Genomic DNA, 18,289 nt, shown 5'->3' on the forward strand with positions numbered 1-18,289 from the left:
CTGGGAGACCTGGATATTGCTAATTTGCCAGCCCCTGTAACCACATGACTAAGCAGAAGTCTTCGTCTGTGAGAAATCTTCAGTTTGCCACCCTTGACTGAGGATCTAGGACTTGCCAGTGCCCCAAGTTATGTGAGCTATTCCTTCATAACGTGTGAGCCACTTTCTTGAATTAAATTGCTCTTTTTCCTCTCCATGTGTGTATGCGTAACCACACACAGGCACACACAAATGCTTCATGTGTCACTGGTTTTGCTCTCTGGAGAACCCAGGCTAAGAAAGCATAATCATGTAAATGCCTAATGTATAATTAACGTGTCATTCAAGTCTAATTTAAAGGAGTGTAAACACATGCAGTAAAACCAACAGAAGATGCCAGGCAAGCATATTAACATATGCCAGAATGATGAAACAATGATAATTTTCACCATATTTTGCACAGTAAAATTTGTTTTAAAAAATTTCCAAAAACCCAGTAAAGAAGAGACTACTATTTCCTTTGGAAGATGAGGACGTCCAAGAGCAGAGAACTTAAGGAAGTTTGCCAAGATTGCAGCATTATAAATGAACGTCCCTTAAATGTTCAGTTAATTCTGTACAGTACCGACAAGAATCTAGCTGAATCAGAGCAGATCACATCCCCGGAACTAGCAGGTAAGACCGCTGGCATCGTGAGAATATAAAACTCAGAGAGAGAGAACAGATGTGCTATGGAGAGCATGCTGTTTTTATAGGCATTCAGGTTTCTCTCAAAATAAATACAGTCATTTGAAGTCGTCATGACATGGCTGGGGAAGCACTCCATGGAGGTGATAGAGCAATTTAGAGTCCTATGGGAAAATAAGAGACCTGGTAGAGTTTCTCTATGGAGCATATCTTGAATACGTGTACAAAGTAAATTGTCTTTAGACAGTAGGTTGAAATCTACAATGAATTGATTCAATAATACTTTCTGATTTTATAATACATTAAATATGTTCTTGATCATGCTTTGTCTAATGAGAATAAAGAAAATAATAGTGATATTTTACTGCCCACTCAATACCATCACTCTATCTCACTTTAATACAAGTGGCTGATTTATTTCTCACATTGCTTGGCTAGTTTCACCACTCTGTGTCAACCATGGGAAAGTATTTGGAAGCATGGTAAAAACTTCTGATGGATTTTAGATTTGAATTTAACTCTATTTTTTTGGTTAGATATCTCTGAGTAAGCATCATAATTAGTTTAGGATTGTCTCCTGTATTTTCAAAAGGAAGCAAATTCTTATTCATAGAGTTCTTGTAAAGGATTAAAAGTTATTATTCTCATAGACTGTTTGCCTTACAATAAGAACTTAATATTAGTTTTGCTTTCTTAAGGAAGAAGAGTTACTATGTGGTAGAGGGTAAAAAAAGTACTTGAGTTTATTTCTGAAATTATTTTTAATTAATATTTTAGTCCTGAAAGCTCTTGATTCTGTTGAATGATGCGGTAGGGATTATAGGTCTTAAGATATTCTGTTATTGATCTTTTAAAGCTATATTTATTATAACCCGTGCTAAATTTAGAGGCTTTTGAAATTATTACATTTTAAATGGGCAATTAACATTTTAGGATAAATTGAATGCATTTTTCTATGACACACTCCAGTACATTGACAGGAAAAGGTCAGAGGTTAAGACCAGATGCAGAAGAACAGGGAGATGCCGGCTGATGTCAGCTGGAGCTTGTTTTGCATACTTGGTTTTAAATCCTTGGGTCATACTGTCAGGAGAGATCAGTCCCTGAAGAAAGGTAACATGTGTGGTGAAGTGGAGTACAGGCGAAAAAGAAGGACTTAACTTGATGAACTGACACAGTGGCTGCATCAATGGGTTCAGGCCAAGAACAATTGTGAGGACGGTGCAGGACCGTGTAGTGTTTTGTTCTGCTGTGCATTGTGCACAGGGTCGCTATGGGTCAGAGCCGACTCCATGACACCTCAGAACAACAGCATTGTATCGCAGTTAAATGTACAGCAGTTATCTTAAATTTAAAATGTACAAAGCAAACTCATTTTTATTCTGCACAAATTAAAAAAAAATACAATCTTAGAAAATCTGAACTCAATTTTACCAGTTGCTAAGAGCAAAGTTGACTTTTCTCTTGATCTCATACTTCAAAACCAAACCAAAGCGAATTCTTCTACCTAACCTCAAGATCCTAGGACATAAAGCCTCACTACTTTGGGCCAATTCTTCAACTGTCCCTCAAATACAAGTCACTGGTGAATCTTATAAGGATTATTACAATCATTTCCTTACCAGTTTTGCTTAAGGTTAAGCTCTGCAGTCTGAAAAGATAAGTCAAAGTGATATGAACTGAATCGAATCACCTCCTCGCTCAGAACCCTTTATGGCTTTCTGGTTCTCTCATGATAAAAATGGTTGTTATTAAAATAAACTGGGAGAGCCTTGCTGATTTGGTCCCTCATCAAATTTACATTTCATCTTCTCCCAGACTCCTTTGTCCTCACTCCTTCTGGCCACAGGAGCTCACGCCTGTCTTTCAGTGAGTTCTGCATGAGAGCATTATGTAAAACAGCAGCAAACACCCCTATCTGAGCTCCCTCTCGCTGCCTGGCTCTGCTTTAGGTTTTCTCAGATTACCTGTGTTATTACCATGGGAAATGCTGAATTGTACTTATTTATCATCTTCTCCCCCTTACCACCTATTAGTTCCATTGGAAGGACAGTAAGAAGAAAGGGGGAGAGAGAGAAAAGAGGGGAAAAAAGGAGGAAGGAAAGAAGGAAGAAGATTTTCTAGGATTTCTAAGGAGAAACATCCTTTGGACTATTCATTCCATTCCTAGAATTTCTTCTCCAAATTTCTGCTGTGTGCCTTGCTAAGAGAGAGAGGAGAGAGAGAGCGTGCATTTAGAATAATTTAAGCCTTGAAGGGCTAATACTTCCTTAATAGTTGACAAACTATTTTGCTGGACTGGCTACAGGAAGGGGTCACTGGTTTATAAATCTGGATTACCTCACTTGATAGCAAATTATCTGCCAAGTGCATACAAAATGTTGTGCCCTTGGAAACTGGACTAACAGTAGTTACTTTCTGTCCTGTGAAAATGTTGCCTTGTTGATCATATTATCGGTAAACAACATTGTTAACAAATGACTGGATTAGGAGATACATAGATATAAATGTGCTATGAAGTAAATAATATGGGCTGAAGGAAGCATTCGGGGGTAAATTGTTTCTCTTCTCCATGATGGAGGAAGACTAATATTTATGCACTTATACTCTATCCTTTATCTATTTGTTCATTGAGAGCCGTTTATTCTGAGGCATGGCTTCATATGATTACTGAGCTGGCGCTCTGATTGCAATAAGTAGGGCGGGCAGGCAGGCAAAACTCAGCGGAGAACATTTCACACATTAAGTTGCAGCTGTAATCTTTTTTTCTTAAGTGGGTCATGACCAACATTTTTTTAAATCATTTTATTGGGGACTCCTACAACTCTGAATACTCCGTATATCCATCCATTGTGTCAAGCACATTCATATATTTGTTGCCATAATCGTTTTCAAAGCATTCTCTTTCTACTTGAGTCCTTGGTATCAGTCTTGATGTCGCATTTTTTCTTACACAGGAAACCTGAGTGTTGCTTGATTTATTTTACGAAGCATGTCCACTTCATTGAGTGTTGTCACTTTTATTTTAAATCAATTGATTTTAGATGTTAATCGGCTCTGTAAAACACCTTCTCAGAAACGCACACTTCTAATAATGGTTGAGTAAGGACTACAACTTATCCAAATTGATTTATAAATTAACCATCACAAATGCCTGACAGAAAGGAAGCCATCGTTGGACAAGTCAACATCTATTTCCCCCAAACTTCCACTCCCCACCCCTGCATCCACTCCACTCCACTAGTATTACTAGTCCACAGGAAAAAACCTCTGAGCCCCACCCATGAAGCCCAATGCTCTGTCTTGATAGCTAGCAGGTTTCCAGATATAACATATATACAAAGCCTAGCATGCAGACTCTAGACATACTCTCCTTGGGTTATCAGGTAGGAAACTCTACACTGAGCTACATGAAGAGAGTCATATAGTCCCTGAAATATTACACCATGTCAGAAAATAAATTTTCTGATTCCTCAACTATGGTGCAAGGTAGGAGCCTGTGTAGAAGTCTCCCTTTTCATTCAGACAGCTTTCTAAGCCAGAGGGATTACTCACATGAAACTCCCTGCTGTTTGTTGTCTATACTTATTTAGTAAAATGACTTTCATTTGTAAATACTTTGTGGATGCTCATCTACCTGAGTTGATCACACTAGATGAATGTAATTTATAGAAAAGTTGATGATATTTTATCTTTAGTTGTCTTGTGACTACTTGATGTCTGAGGACAGCTTTAAGGGAGCCTGCATATGTAGTACCCTAATGTAACATAGTGTTATGCATTGGTCCGTGATCCCTGTGGTCATCAGTTCTAAGCCACCAGCAGCTCCGCAGGAGACAGACTGGGCTCTCTACTTTATGAACAGTATATCCATCCGTAACTGCACACTGTGCATTAAGATGTGTGTGTATTCTTTCCACAGGGGATCACTATGAATGAGCATTAACTCAATGGCAGTGAGCAGGTAGAATAATCAAATACTCTATCTTAACTGTAAAAACACTGTGTGTTATTAGTCTCCGTAGGTAACTAATGGAAAACTCAAGACTGGAGAAAATTAAGTGTTGGATCAGTGATTGTACAATAGTACATATAAAAACAGAGAATCAAATCAGGATTTATCCAAAGGCACAGACTACAAATGTTTTCTAAATAATACCACTCCTTTGAACCTAATGGAATAATTGACCTTATTTTGTGAAGTCTAAAAGTAATTTAAACCTGCCTCTTTATTATAATAATAAAGATTATTACACCATTATAAGGAAAAACAACCAAGAATAACATTTCCCTACGTGGTAACTAATATTCCAAAGAACTCAAGGTACTGTCAATATAATATCACAATCCTTATTTTCAAAAGGTGGGGTTATATAAATAAATTGAACATTACCTCTCATCATTTTATAGTGTGAATTTCTGCATAGTTCTTCCTAATCCAATAATGAATTCTACATAACTTTCATTAATTTTAGGGTTGAGACATTCATCCATCTCTGCCAATTAACAATAGTTATAAGTTTGGGTTATTCAAATTGTGGCATCTACATAATCTTCCTAATATAATGCCTTATCGTTTACTTGGCAGGAACTTGGCGCCACACATATACAAATTTGGCAACAGTGCTGCCTCTGCTTTCAAAACTTTCTCCGAGGCCCCTCTATAATCCGTCTTTCAGGTGGGACCTTTAGAAACCACTTTAACAGTCCTGGTTAGTTCTTAATTTGCAATTAGTAATTTATAATCTCATTCTCAGGATATAAACTAAGTGTATAGACTATAGACGGTACCTTGAGTGATAGGGAAGCCCTGCGGGCACATCACGTCAATCCTTAACTACACACTGTATCAAGATGTGTGTATCCTTTTCCAATTGAAAAAAATTCATAAAACTTTAATATATTGTCATTTGCTCAGAATCACCTTGGGAAATGGCCAAAGCTAATACAAGACTATTTCAAAACTGTGTGGAAAAAGTTCATTATCTTTCGATTCCACTTGTCCACCAACATTTTGAAGCTTCCTTGTATTAAATCCAGGTCTGACTGCTCTAGCATTTAAATTTATTTCTTTTACTCACTTCCATGTGACTTGGCTTTATTGTTAACACTACAATGAAATAACATATGTTGCATAAATACAAAAAACTGAAAGGAGGCTAAGGTTAAATGCAAAAAAAAACGAATTTTTCTCTCCTGTTTGTAATGAAAGATGGTATCAGCAAGAAAGGGATTAAGAGATTAAGAGAAGAAAGCTAACTACATTAGGATGCTTATAGACCTACATGAGATGAAGAAGAAAGATTGTCTGCCCGTGTGCACACCTTTCATCTCCCTCAGAAAACCTGTGCGATTGCACTGCACAGCGCTGCCGAACGGTCCAGCGGGAGGCCCCATTTGGCAAATGAAATTCCTAGTTAAAAGCCTTACTTGGTGAGCACAAAGTCTCATTACATAATAATGCCTGCGAGCAAACTCCTGTTTCCCAAACTTACTAAACCCTTCCTGTTTTCAAATTACCATTTTTATGGGTTTCATATACATGGTGGAGAGCTTCAGGTGATGGAATTCAGTCTGATCTGGTCGCTCGGAATGGTAATTGCACGCAGGCACTGAATATCCATTACTAGCATATTGCTACTTCATTTCCCAGTAAAGTAGGAAAGTGAACCTCACACAGTGCCACATATTGGAAGTTACAGAAGCAAATTTCTTGGCACAGTGGAAGTTTTGAGAGAAAATAACTTGTCCTAGGCAAATTCAGGATCCCAAACTTGGACAGTACATGATCTGAGGCCAAATACAATAAAGCACTGTGTATAATTCATTGTGCTATTCTAGTGCTGAGATTGGGCAAAGGTGAGGAATGAAAATGAATTTTGGGGAACAGTGATTGTGTATGAGGGAATATCAAGCAAGACCAATTTTGACTCAATTTCAATGAGCTGTGATGTGTATATAATAAAAGTCAGTCATTCAAATTATATAATTTACTGAATTCTAATGTCTATAATTACATATACTCATCAATCAACCAAGAAGCATAATTCTTATATTACTTAAATTGTTTCCTTTTGCCTATTTGAAGTCCATATTTCTTTTTTGTTTGTAGGCCCAGGAAATTGTACAGCTTTTTTCATTATAGATTTTATATCACTTTCATAATTTTATGTGAGAAGTATCATATACTACCTGTTCCTTTATCTCTTGCCTCTTTTACTCAAAATAATACTTTTGAAATTTACCCATGTTGGTATATGTATCAGCAGTAAGTTGTTCCCTATTTGTATTAAGTAGTAATCAATATTATAGAGATTATGTTTTTTCAATGGAATACCCTACATGGAACGCTATGTATAAGATCATTTTATTTCCCTTTTACCCATTTTAAATATGTTCTACTTTCAAAATGTGTTTTGATTTCTCTTCAATTGATGTTTCTCGGGTTCACTGTATTATTGTTATTAATTTCTTTTGTATGTTTTTTTCTTTATATAAAATCCAGGATAGGTAAATTGATAGAGACAGTAACTGGATTGATGATTGCCTGGGGGCATGGCAGGAGTACTAGGGCTGGGGGGAGGGAAATTGGGAGCTAGTAAGATGAGTACAAGAAAGAATAAAATGTATAACATTGATTGTGGTAATATTAATATTATTGAACTACCAAGTTGTATGACATGTGAATTATATGCCAAAAAACTGTTAAATAAAATAATACAAGCCAGATGCACAAGCCCTGCAGTATCTCTTTGTTCTGTTCAAACAACTGTCTCTTGGGGTGTGTACATGTTCCTAGTGAGTACATTAAAGTGCCATATAGAATTCTCATTCTTCACAATGCAATGTATATAGCTTGGTATGATGCTCATAACTTAATGCTTTTGTAATAAACACAAATGAACTTCTTTTTAGTATTCTCTGCTTGCAGCCAAGATCCTTTTGACACCAGCAAGCCTATCTCTCCATCCATGTTTTCTCTGAATTCATTTTGAATTTCTAGCATCTCTCTTTTGATGTACTGCTACAGCCATTTTTGGATTATCTTCAACATTTTACTTGCATGTGACATTAACAATATTGTTTTAAAATTTCCACAAATTGTTTACTCACTTTTCTTCAAATATGCACAAATATAGATCACATCCAGTTGCTTGGCCAGGTACAGCTGTCTTCCAAATTTCTTAGTACTGACAAGTGAATCCTTTGGTGGGCTTTGCCATTTTATAAAATATTTCAATTGGTACTTCATCATTTTCTGGAGTCTTCTCACTAATGCCGTCAGTAAACTTGAACTTCTTCCTTCAAAACTATCCATTGTTGATCTATCTATTGCTTTTCATGGTTGAATGTGAAGTAATTATTTTGGTACAGGGACTGGGCCTTTCTTCCATTTCCCTTTGGTGTTCTTGTGCCATTCCATAGTTTGTCTAGAAAATATCACAGTCCTGATACTCAAAAGTTGATTCACCGCCCTCCCCTCACCTCTTGAGTTCTTTCAGTTTGAGATATGTTGAGTGTGTTCTTTCCTTTTGATTTTTAATTCTAGGTCTTTACACATTCACTCGAATGGCTTATTTTGTCTTCTTGAATCGCCTTTCATTTTTTTCTGTTTAGCTCTTTCACTTTATCATTTATTCCACTTGCTTTAGCAACTCCACATTCAAGAGGATATTTCAGAATCATTCCTGACATGCACATTGGCTTCTTCTTTCTTGCCTACTAAAATTTTTTTTGCCTTCTTTAGCTATGAGGTTCTTGATGTCGTTCCACATCTTGCCTTGCTGTTAGCCATTAGTGTTCAATGATCCAAATGATCTTGAGATGCTCTAAATTTGGGTGGGATATACTTAAGTTCATATTTTGAATCTTTTGAACTTGTTTTAAGTTTTTTGAGCTTCAACATACATTTGTATATGAGTTATTGATATTTTACATAGTTAGTCCCTAGATAGTTTATTGGTTTCAGAGGATGATATTGAGCTTCTATATAATTCCATCCCACAGCGTTAATCAACTTAATTCCATCTTGCAGGGTCCTTCTGTATAGTCATTGTTTATGTTGTTGAAAAAGGTATTCAAATGAAGTGCCTGGTCTTGCAAAATCCTACCATGAGATCGCTAGTTTTTATATCATCGAGGCTCCTTTCTCTTTGTTTTCAACTTTTGCATTTCAGTCACCAATAATTATAAATGAATCTTAATTCCATGTTTGATCAATTTCAGACTGTGTAAATCTAGAGATTTCTGCTACGTCTTCATATTTGGTTTTAGTGGTTGGTGCATAAATTTCATTACTAGCTGCCTTAACAGACCTTACTTATAGGTATATAGATATTATTCTATTACATACAGCATTGCACTTTAAGATCTATCTTGAAGTAATGTTTTGACAATGAATGTGATGCCATCTATTTTGATGTGCCAGCAAAAGAGACCATATTAACATCCAATTCAAAGTGGTCAATACCAGTCCATTTCAGCTCCCTAAAGCCCAAGACATCAAACTTTATGCATTCCATTTCATGTTGGATGATAATTATCAATTTGTGTAGAATCACACTTTGTACCTTCCATGTTTTAATAATTGATGCATGGTCATAGCTGCGTATTCTCATTTAAGCTGTCACCCATCAGCAAATGAAGGTCCCCAAAGATTTGCTCCATCTATGCTGGGGTAACTCTTCTTCCGTCTTATTTTGAGTGCCTTCCTACCTGACGGGTTCACCTGACACAATCAGGCAATGTTCTGCTGCTATACATTGGTGTTTGGTGGTTAATCTCTGAACAGTAGAGAGTCTATTTTTCTTTCTAGTCTGTCCTTAAACTGAAAGCTCCACTGAACTTGTTCAACATATTTTATATATTGTACCATATATATTCGTATATAAGCCAGGTTTTCCCGCACATTTTAAATGCAGTTTTGTGATAAAATTAGTTACCTCAGCTGATATTTGGGTCGGCTTATATTAGAATATATATGGTATATAGGATGCTGCAAAAACATCATGTCCTTGATAGTATATTTTACAATCAATTCACGGGTTCTATACTTAACTACTTAAATTCTGTAGTGTGCTTTCCTTCTGTACAGTCCTCTTGTTTTTTGAAAAAAAAAAAAAAACCCAACCAAAATCACTGCCATTGAGTCAATGCCAACTCATAGTGATCCCATAGGACAGGGTAGGACTGCTTCTGTGAGTTTCTGAGATTGTAACTATTTACAGAAACAGAAAGTCCCATCTTTCTATTATAAATGTCAATGTCTTCGATTGGCCAGACAGCAAGTCTTATAACCGGTTTCTATGACCACATTGATTTCCAAGATTCATTCTTATCAAGAAAGTTTGTGCAATCATTACCAAATCAACTTTGGAACTTTTGCTTCCTTCTTATACTCATTGATGTTGACTCCATTTACCCCACTTTCCCCATCCAGGCACCAATCTAGTTACTGTTTCTGTAATTTCATTTATCCCAGGTCTATGAGAAAAACATACAAAATAAAGGCAAGCATTAAGCAAGGACCGAGCAACAACAATCATCTAAAAATAGGTCCCAAAACAAACTCACTGCCATCAGGTGGATGCTGACTCACAGGAACATGATTGGACAAGGTATAACTGCCCCTGTGAGTCTCTAATACTTTAACTCTTATGGGGACAGAAAGGCCCACACTGTCCCTTGGAGCAGCTGGTGGTTTTGAACTGTGGGCCTTGCAGATGGAAGCCCAGCACGTAACCACTACGCCGTCTGGGTTCCAAAAAACAGGTAAAGACCTCAATCTAAGAGAAAGCAGAGATACTGAACAGTTACAATAAAGTCAAGTTGGGTTCAGAGGGTGTTACATTCCAGCCTGAGTAATGCTATTTGTGATATTGAGTATTCACTGGCGCCTCAGTACATGTAGGATTTGGGGCTAACAGTATCATCCAGAGCATTACATAATTCAGATATTTAGAATTTAGCCACTGCTCCTGCTCCCTCTTCCAGGTGTGGATTGAATTATTTTCAATCCTTGGATCACACAGGCTGGTGCGCTTCTTCCCTGTGCGCTTGGCTTACCCCTTACTTAGATAGCCATGGCCTGGTTTTTCACTGCTTAAGATTTTATTTTACCTGTACATCTCTTAACATGTAAAACAGACCTGCAGACATAACTATAGCTACAGCCAGACCACTGCAGAGCACAGCACGGTAATTACCTCCATTAATCTGGTCACTAAATACCCATTAATGTAGCAGTCACTGGCAATATATATATTTTAATATAATCACATTCTGTGGTTGATCTTTATTTGGAGATAGTGTAATACAGTGAAAGATCATAATTTTAAAATTATGAACACCTATTTCCTTTTTATGCTACTAGCTATCCACAGAACAATTATTTCAGCTTTCTGAGTTGCAATTCCTTTTCCAGGAAAATGTGAAAACACCCTACCTCTTCGGACATTTATTTGGAGAATATCAGCAGTGCGAACGCCATGTTTTTGTCAGTTTTCAAGACTATTGTACTTGATTATTCCTATCATGCTGAAGGATACCCTTCAAGTGACTATAAGCTCCCTGAGCAGACAAGCCTGGGGAAAATGTACAAGCTTAAAAGGACTGGTTACTTACTTCCAAAAATTAGTCAGTGAAAATCATATAGGTCATAGAATATTGTCTGCGATCTTGAATTACTTACTTTGGGCTTTCTTCAGGAGAAACTAATTACTGGACACAGACATCATGCTTGGTTAAGTGAAGGGCCAGCAAAGGTCTTAAAAATCCTCAACAAGATGGATCCTTGACACAAGAGTCACAACAGTGCACTGAACTATTCCAATGCTCATGGATATGGCACAGTAACAGACAGCCTTTTGTTGTGTTAGAAATGTTGTTGCCATGAGTCAAATCTTACTGGAAAACTATGAACAAGAACAACAGCACTATGCAAACGTACCTAGTAGTCACAGAAAAAATGTGAGTGAGCTTTTCTTCCGCTTTGATATGTTTACGAATAGCTCCAACACAGATATTGATAAATAGGTTGAAAAAAACAAGCCGAGCACAGAACAGTTGCACATGAAGCTAGATAGTTTTCACCTGCCTAACACTGACTCATAAATTGCCACCCAATGTTTGGGCACATCAAGAGGATCTCATTCATCTAATGCACGATCAACAGGCTTGCATTGTTCTGGCTTGTACACAAGGACAGCTGAGAGACTTGCCAAGTGCTTTTCTAAAATATAGATGCATTGGGTCTGGGATATTTCTTTCATCAAGCAGTATGCTATCTATTTAGGTAGAAGCAGGAGGAGATTAATTAAGTTTGCCATGTTTCATTCGCAGGAATCATGCTAAGCTCCATGTTTCGTGTTTCCTTTACTGGACATTCGCAGACCATCTGTTGTATAATCTGCACAAGAGATTTTCTAAAGTTACATTAGCTGTTATCATTTTGTCATCCTTTATGTTTACCGTTTGGAAAACTGGAGTGTTCCTCCATCTGCAGAGTCCTACTTTGGTCTCCTATATTTCTTCTAACTACCTCAAGCTTTTTTTCCCCCCAACTTCAGTTATCAAAGATTTTCAAAATTAAAGATTGATCTACCTTGCAAAGGAACATAGAAGAAAATATATTCCATGTTACTTGGCTCGATTTCTATTTTGAACACTTTTACAGTGTTTTAGGTCAAAGTTTTCAGAGCAAATTCCTTTTGCAATCAACAATCCATATACCAATTAGTTGCATTCCCTGCAACATGTCAACGTTTCATCCTTTGCTCCCTGGGTTCCCACTTGGGTGCATCCCATTTCCTGGTCCCTCCTGGCCTCCTCCTCTTTGGCTTTGGGCGCTTGTTGCAGTCTTCACTGCATATAGTTGATTGTTCAAAGGAGCAAATTCTTCATGGATGTAGTGTTTATTTTACGGGCAGGAATATGATTTGTGAGTGTCTGAGTTTCAAGTTTGAAGGTCGTCTAAGAGCAATGGCTTCAGGGACTACTTGAGGCTTTTTCAGACCAGTACATCTGGCCTTGTAGTGTTCAATTTGAACTGTAGTCTATATTTTCTATTCGCTCCAGCTGAGCCCCTCGTTTGTGGTCCTAATCATTAGGCATGGCAGAGGTAGCCAGGCAGGTCCTGTCTAGCTCTTCTGGCCTCAGGTTAGAGGACGCTGTGGTTCCTGTGTACCATTGTCTTTAGACTAAGGAGTTCCTTGAGTCTTTACTTTCATTTGTTATCCTTTGCCCTAGTCAGGCAGAAAACAATGGCTGCTTCTTAGATGGCTCCTCTCAAGATTTTAACACCGTGACCACAACTCACCAGACTTGATGTAGAAGGCTGTCTTTATCAACCACGCTTTTCATGTTCCTGCAGACGGTGACCTTTATGACCAGGAGTTTCCCATAAATGCTCTGATAGATGTGTGTGTGTGTTCCTAAAATAGTTCCAGGAAAAATCCCATTATCTTTCAATTCCCTTTGTTCCCATAAATGTTTTTGAAATAACCTTGTACATGTATCATTTGCAAACTTTTATGTAGAAATAGCATCAGTGCCTAAGGAGAGGGAACCCTACGCCCGTGTGGCCCAGTTGCACTCTCACAAAACTCAAGATTCATGCCAGATGTCCCGACAATCAGAAGTGCGTGCACACAGACGCATGCTCTCTTGGATAGCAGGAGAAACATTATTGCAATACATATGAAATGCTGTTTTACCTCTTTGTTTACTTTTTATGTTTTATATTTTGTCTTCTTTATTTGTTACACATTTCGCACCTTCTTTTATTTATTACGCTTTCATTAAAATATTCTTCCTATTTGATAAGAGGTGAATGCTGTTTATTTACTACTCTGTCATACCTCCCCCCACCTCTTACTTCCTCACGCAACAGGGGAGTGCCAACACTTTCTCTTACATCACTGGCTCGATGACAAACCATGGGCCACACTGGTTCCCTCGAACTACAGCTGCTTTCATGACCATTAAGCAGGGCCTGTGTCCATTCTCTTCCCATGCACCCAGTCCACTAGAGACAAGAGATGCTTGGCCAGTGCTGCCAAACTAGTGTTCAAATTAGCATGCCTGTCCTAGCTCCCTGGATGTAGCAAAATAAAACAATGTAAGAAATCAGAGATTTCAAATTGAACAAAGGAACATGAAACGATGGTGAAAGTAAGTAAACAAAATAAAGACCCTGGAAATATTCAGGAGGAAGAAAATGTCATAGAACTATCTGATAAGGAACTCAAAAGATGCATATAGGGCCTTCCAAGAACCCCAGAAATCAACAAAATATAAAGAAAAACACAGTCAATACCTAGAAGAATTCAGAAAAAAAAATACATAAGAACAACAAAATAGACAACTTAAAAACACACAGAATTATAAATTGGAAAACAAGACAATAACTAAAATGTTGAAGATAAATAACACATAAGAAGTATTAAAATAGAATCAATGAAATAAGAATGGGTCAGTGAATTAAAAGACAAATTATTTGTCAGTAATTTGTACGAGAAAAGATAAGAAAAAAAATAAAGAAAGCCTGACAATTTTGTGGGTCAGAATCAAAGAAAACAATTTATGTTTTGTTGAAATTTCAGATCAGGAAAAGGAGTAAAAACACACGCACAGAGGGAAGGGGGGAAGAGAGAGAATTGTGACATTTTGCCATCAGAAAATTTTCCAAATATCACAAATGGAAGAAGACACCCATCCATAGAGGGTTTATTAGGCTGTCTTTTCTGAAGAAGCAAAGCCAGTGATGCTTAGATGTGTATGTATACAAAAAAGAGAGTTATAAAAAGAACGGCCCACACAGCTATACAAGTGGATAAGTCTAGTCCAAAGCAAGTCTGTGGATCAGATGTAATTTGGAGGCTTCATGCAGCTGCAAGGACTGATGAACAGGAAGATACAGGTTTCTGAATAGAAAAGAAGCAGTAAGACCTCAGGCTGGTACACACAGAGTCAAATGCATTCGAGGTTGCCAGTCTGCTGATGGCTTCTGGGATAGGCAGACAATATGGCAGGAGGCCAATGAGCCAGATCCAGGAGAGGAAGTGAACTAGCTTCCCCACAGTGTCAATTAATGCTGAGTAGCCAGGTCACCCCTCAAATGAAACCTCTTCTGAATTGAATCGAGGCATTACTCCACCTTGTTATTCAATTGCTTGATGTTTCACAATAGATACCATCATTGACTTGATCACCTATGTTAGGTCATGTAATGGGAAAATTTGGCTCAGCTAAGTTGTAATAAAACCAACAACTATCACAAAGATTATACTCCAAAGGAAAGTAAACAAGTCATATTATAATAAAACTTTTCAAAACCAAAGATAAAGAATCTTGGCAGCAGTTTTCAGGGACAATGTTGCCCATAAAGGACAATCAAAAAACCAAGCTCTAGGCCCCAGTCACTGAGCTGCCACCGAGGACTCAGCAGCCCCCGCCACGAGCACCCTCGCTTCCCGACGCTCCGTCCCCCAGCCCGCCTTCTCCAGCTGCCGCCTTCCGCAGGCCGTTTCCACCGAGGAAAAGGAATCGTATCCTATGTCCATTGTCCAGAACCTCCACTCTTTCAACCCCTTTGCTGATGCAAGTAAGGGTGATGACACGCTGCCTGCGGGGACAGAGGATTATATCCATATAAGAATTCAACAGCGCAACGGCAGGAAGACCCTGACCACTGTCCAAGGGATCGCTGATGACTACGACAAAAAGAAGCTAGTGAAGGCCTTTAAGAAGAAATTTGCCTGTAATGGTACTGTGATTGAGCATCCAGAATATGGAGAAGTTATTCAGCTCCAGGGTGACCAGCGCATGCACATATGCCAGTTCCTTGTAGAGATCGGACTGGCTAAGGAAGACCAGCTGAAGGTTCATGGGTTTTAAGTGCTTGTGGCTCACGGAAGCTTAAGTGAGGATTTCCTTGCAATGAATAGAAAAATTCCCTCTGTCCCTTGTCACAAGTTTAAAACGTCACAGCTTGTATGATGTAACCATTTGGGGTCCACTTTTAACTTGGACTAGTGTAACTCCTTCATGCAATAAACTGAAAAGAGCCAAAAAAAAAAAAAAACAAAAACAAACCAAGCTCTAAGTTTTTAATGGAAACCATCCAGGCAAGACAAGGATGTCATAACCTATATAAAGACTAGAAATTATTTATGCAACTTGATTGCATGTTTGATCAATTTCAGACTACAAGTTTGTAGAATTTTTCAATGTCTTCATCATCAACTTTAAAGGTAGATGTCTAAGTTTGAAGAATATTTATATTAACTACTTGCTTGTAGAATTATGGGCATTATTCTATTATAAGCAGCATTATTCTTCAAGGTAGATCTTGAAGAGTTGTGTTTGATGAAGAATGTGCTGTCATTTCTCTTCACTGTGCTTTTCCTGAAATGAGAAGCTCGATAGATAGGAAGAGCTAACATGGTGCAAATGACAACACTATCCAAAGTGATCTCTAGATATAAGGCAATCCAGACCAGATTTCAGAAACATTCTTTATAGAGACAGAAAAATGAATCACTCACTTGATAAGAGAACGAAAGACAGACCAAAGTAGCAAGCCTCAACTTTTAGATTTAAAACCTACTATGTAGCTCTGCTGGTATAAACAGTCGGGTAATGATAAAAAGACAGCCCAATAGAACACAATTGAGAACCCAGAAGTAATATATCCATGTAGATGAAGGTTAGTAATGGGCAACTGATCTTCAACCAAAAGCTGAATCCTTTAAATGAGAAAAAGACAGTGCCTTAAATGAATGGTGCTGTCAGAAGTGGATATCTATTTTCAGAATGAGAAAACAAGATCCATACCTTACAGCACACAGGGAAAAACAGCATCTCAAGGTGCACTCAAGGCCAAAATGTAAAACCTAAAAATATAAGATTATAAGAAATAATAAGGCCCAAGTTAGGGGCCAAATTTATGGCTTAAATATAGTATTAAACATATCAAATAATGCACAAAGTTTTAATACCGCAACAAAAGTCAAACGATCTGATTCAAAGAAAGGGCAACAGACATGAACAGGCACTTCACGAAAGAAGACATTAAGTCATCCAACAAACATGAAAAATACTAGAAATCATTAACCATCCAAGATATATGAAAATCAAAATAACAATGAGATATCATCGCAGACTAACAAGAATAAAACACAAAGAAAGCAAAGTTCAATAAGACAGAAAACAACCAATGTTGGTGGGGAGAGATTGAGATAGTTAAAAGTTGCTAGTAAGATTATAAAATGTTACAACCATCCAGTAAATTGTATGGAACTTCTTTTAAAAGTTTGAAATAGAAATGCTATTTCATCTAGCATTCCCACTACTAGGTATATATCCTAAAGGAATAAGAGCCAAGACAGACAAATATATGAACTGTCATGTTTATTGCAGCACTATTCAAAATAGCAAAGAGATGGAAACAACCTAATTGCCTATCAAAATATAATGACTAAGCAAATATACACACAGTGAAAATGATCTAACATTAAAGAAAAATGGAGAAGCCATGAAATACTTCATAATTTGAATGAACCTGGATGAAATTATGCTCAGTAAAATCAGTCAATTACAAAAGAGAAATATTACACACGATTGTAAAACATCTGGGGGAATTTTCTACAAAGAAAAGAAACTAAACAGAGACAAAACCCCAAACTTTTATGATTACCGGAATTGTTGGAGGAAGGAAAATCACTAATTCAATCATGATAGATAAATTAATTTGGGTGAAGGGAGAAGCAATATTCAATAAGGCAGTTGCCAGCACCATATCACCAAAGAAAGGAAAACATGGGGCGAGTGCAAGAGTTGCAGACAATAAAGAAGAACACTGCTACATCCACAAGTCTGCATATCAGCGATGACCGACGTTAACCTGCAAGGAGATACAAGGAGTTAGGGAGCCAAAAATGCTGTAGAGTACTAATAGAGGAAAGGTAATACACCAGTGACCATCTATGGGTTTGGCAGATGATATTGCTACATACTATTTATATGTATTCTAACTATATCCATGTATATGAGTGCCAATGACAAAAATTATAGTTACTAGTAATCAGCTCCTTAATGGCAACTGATTTCAGCAAAAAGCAGTTATAAGATTAGGATCCAGTGAAACCTTATGGTTACTAGGATCACTCCAGGTACGCATGTGCAATATCTTTCTCTGTTCTTTGGAGTTCCATGTAGGTGCCTTCCTGCGCTCCTCTCCCGGGGTCACTACTGGATTTGTCTCAATATGAGTGTGCTAAGCTTGGACAGCAGAAAATCCACCTCTGCTCACCATGATTCTCTGTTAACTGCATCCTTCTATCCCTTCTTCTGGTCCAGAGCTCAATTCTCTGTGTTATTCTGAAATTTGCTGCTTGGGTTCCCAAGAGTTTCCTTTTCCTCAGATTCACTTTGTTTCTTGGGTCTTTGTTGTAGGACAGCTTGAGCAAGGTGCCATCTGGTCCTGTCCTCCTCCTGTGTGATTTCTGTAGGATATTAAGACTAAACCATATGTTGCAATGAATTCCTTTGTTGGTCACTTTATTCCAGATCACTGTAAAAGCCTTTTTTATTGGTCTTAGTATATTTTGTTACAGTCCCTTAT

General features: G+C 37.6%; 1 pseudogene; it reads left to right on the plus strand.

Moving 5' to 3' along the window:
• Positions 1-15,219: 15,219 nt before the first annotated feature.
• Positions 15,220-15,758, plus strand: LOC142424453 (eukaryotic translation initiation factor 1 pseudogene; annotated as a pseudogene).
• The last annotated feature ends 2,531 nt before the right edge of the window (positions 15,759-18,289 follow it).

Source organism: Tenrec ecaudatus, chromosome 13 (genome assembly GCF_050624435.1).
Source record: "Tenrec ecaudatus isolate mTenEca1 chromosome 13, mTenEca1.hap1, whole genome shotgun sequence".
Taxonomy (NCBI): domain Eukaryota; kingdom Metazoa; phylum Chordata; class Mammalia; order Afrosoricida; family Tenrecidae; genus Tenrec; species Tenrec ecaudatus.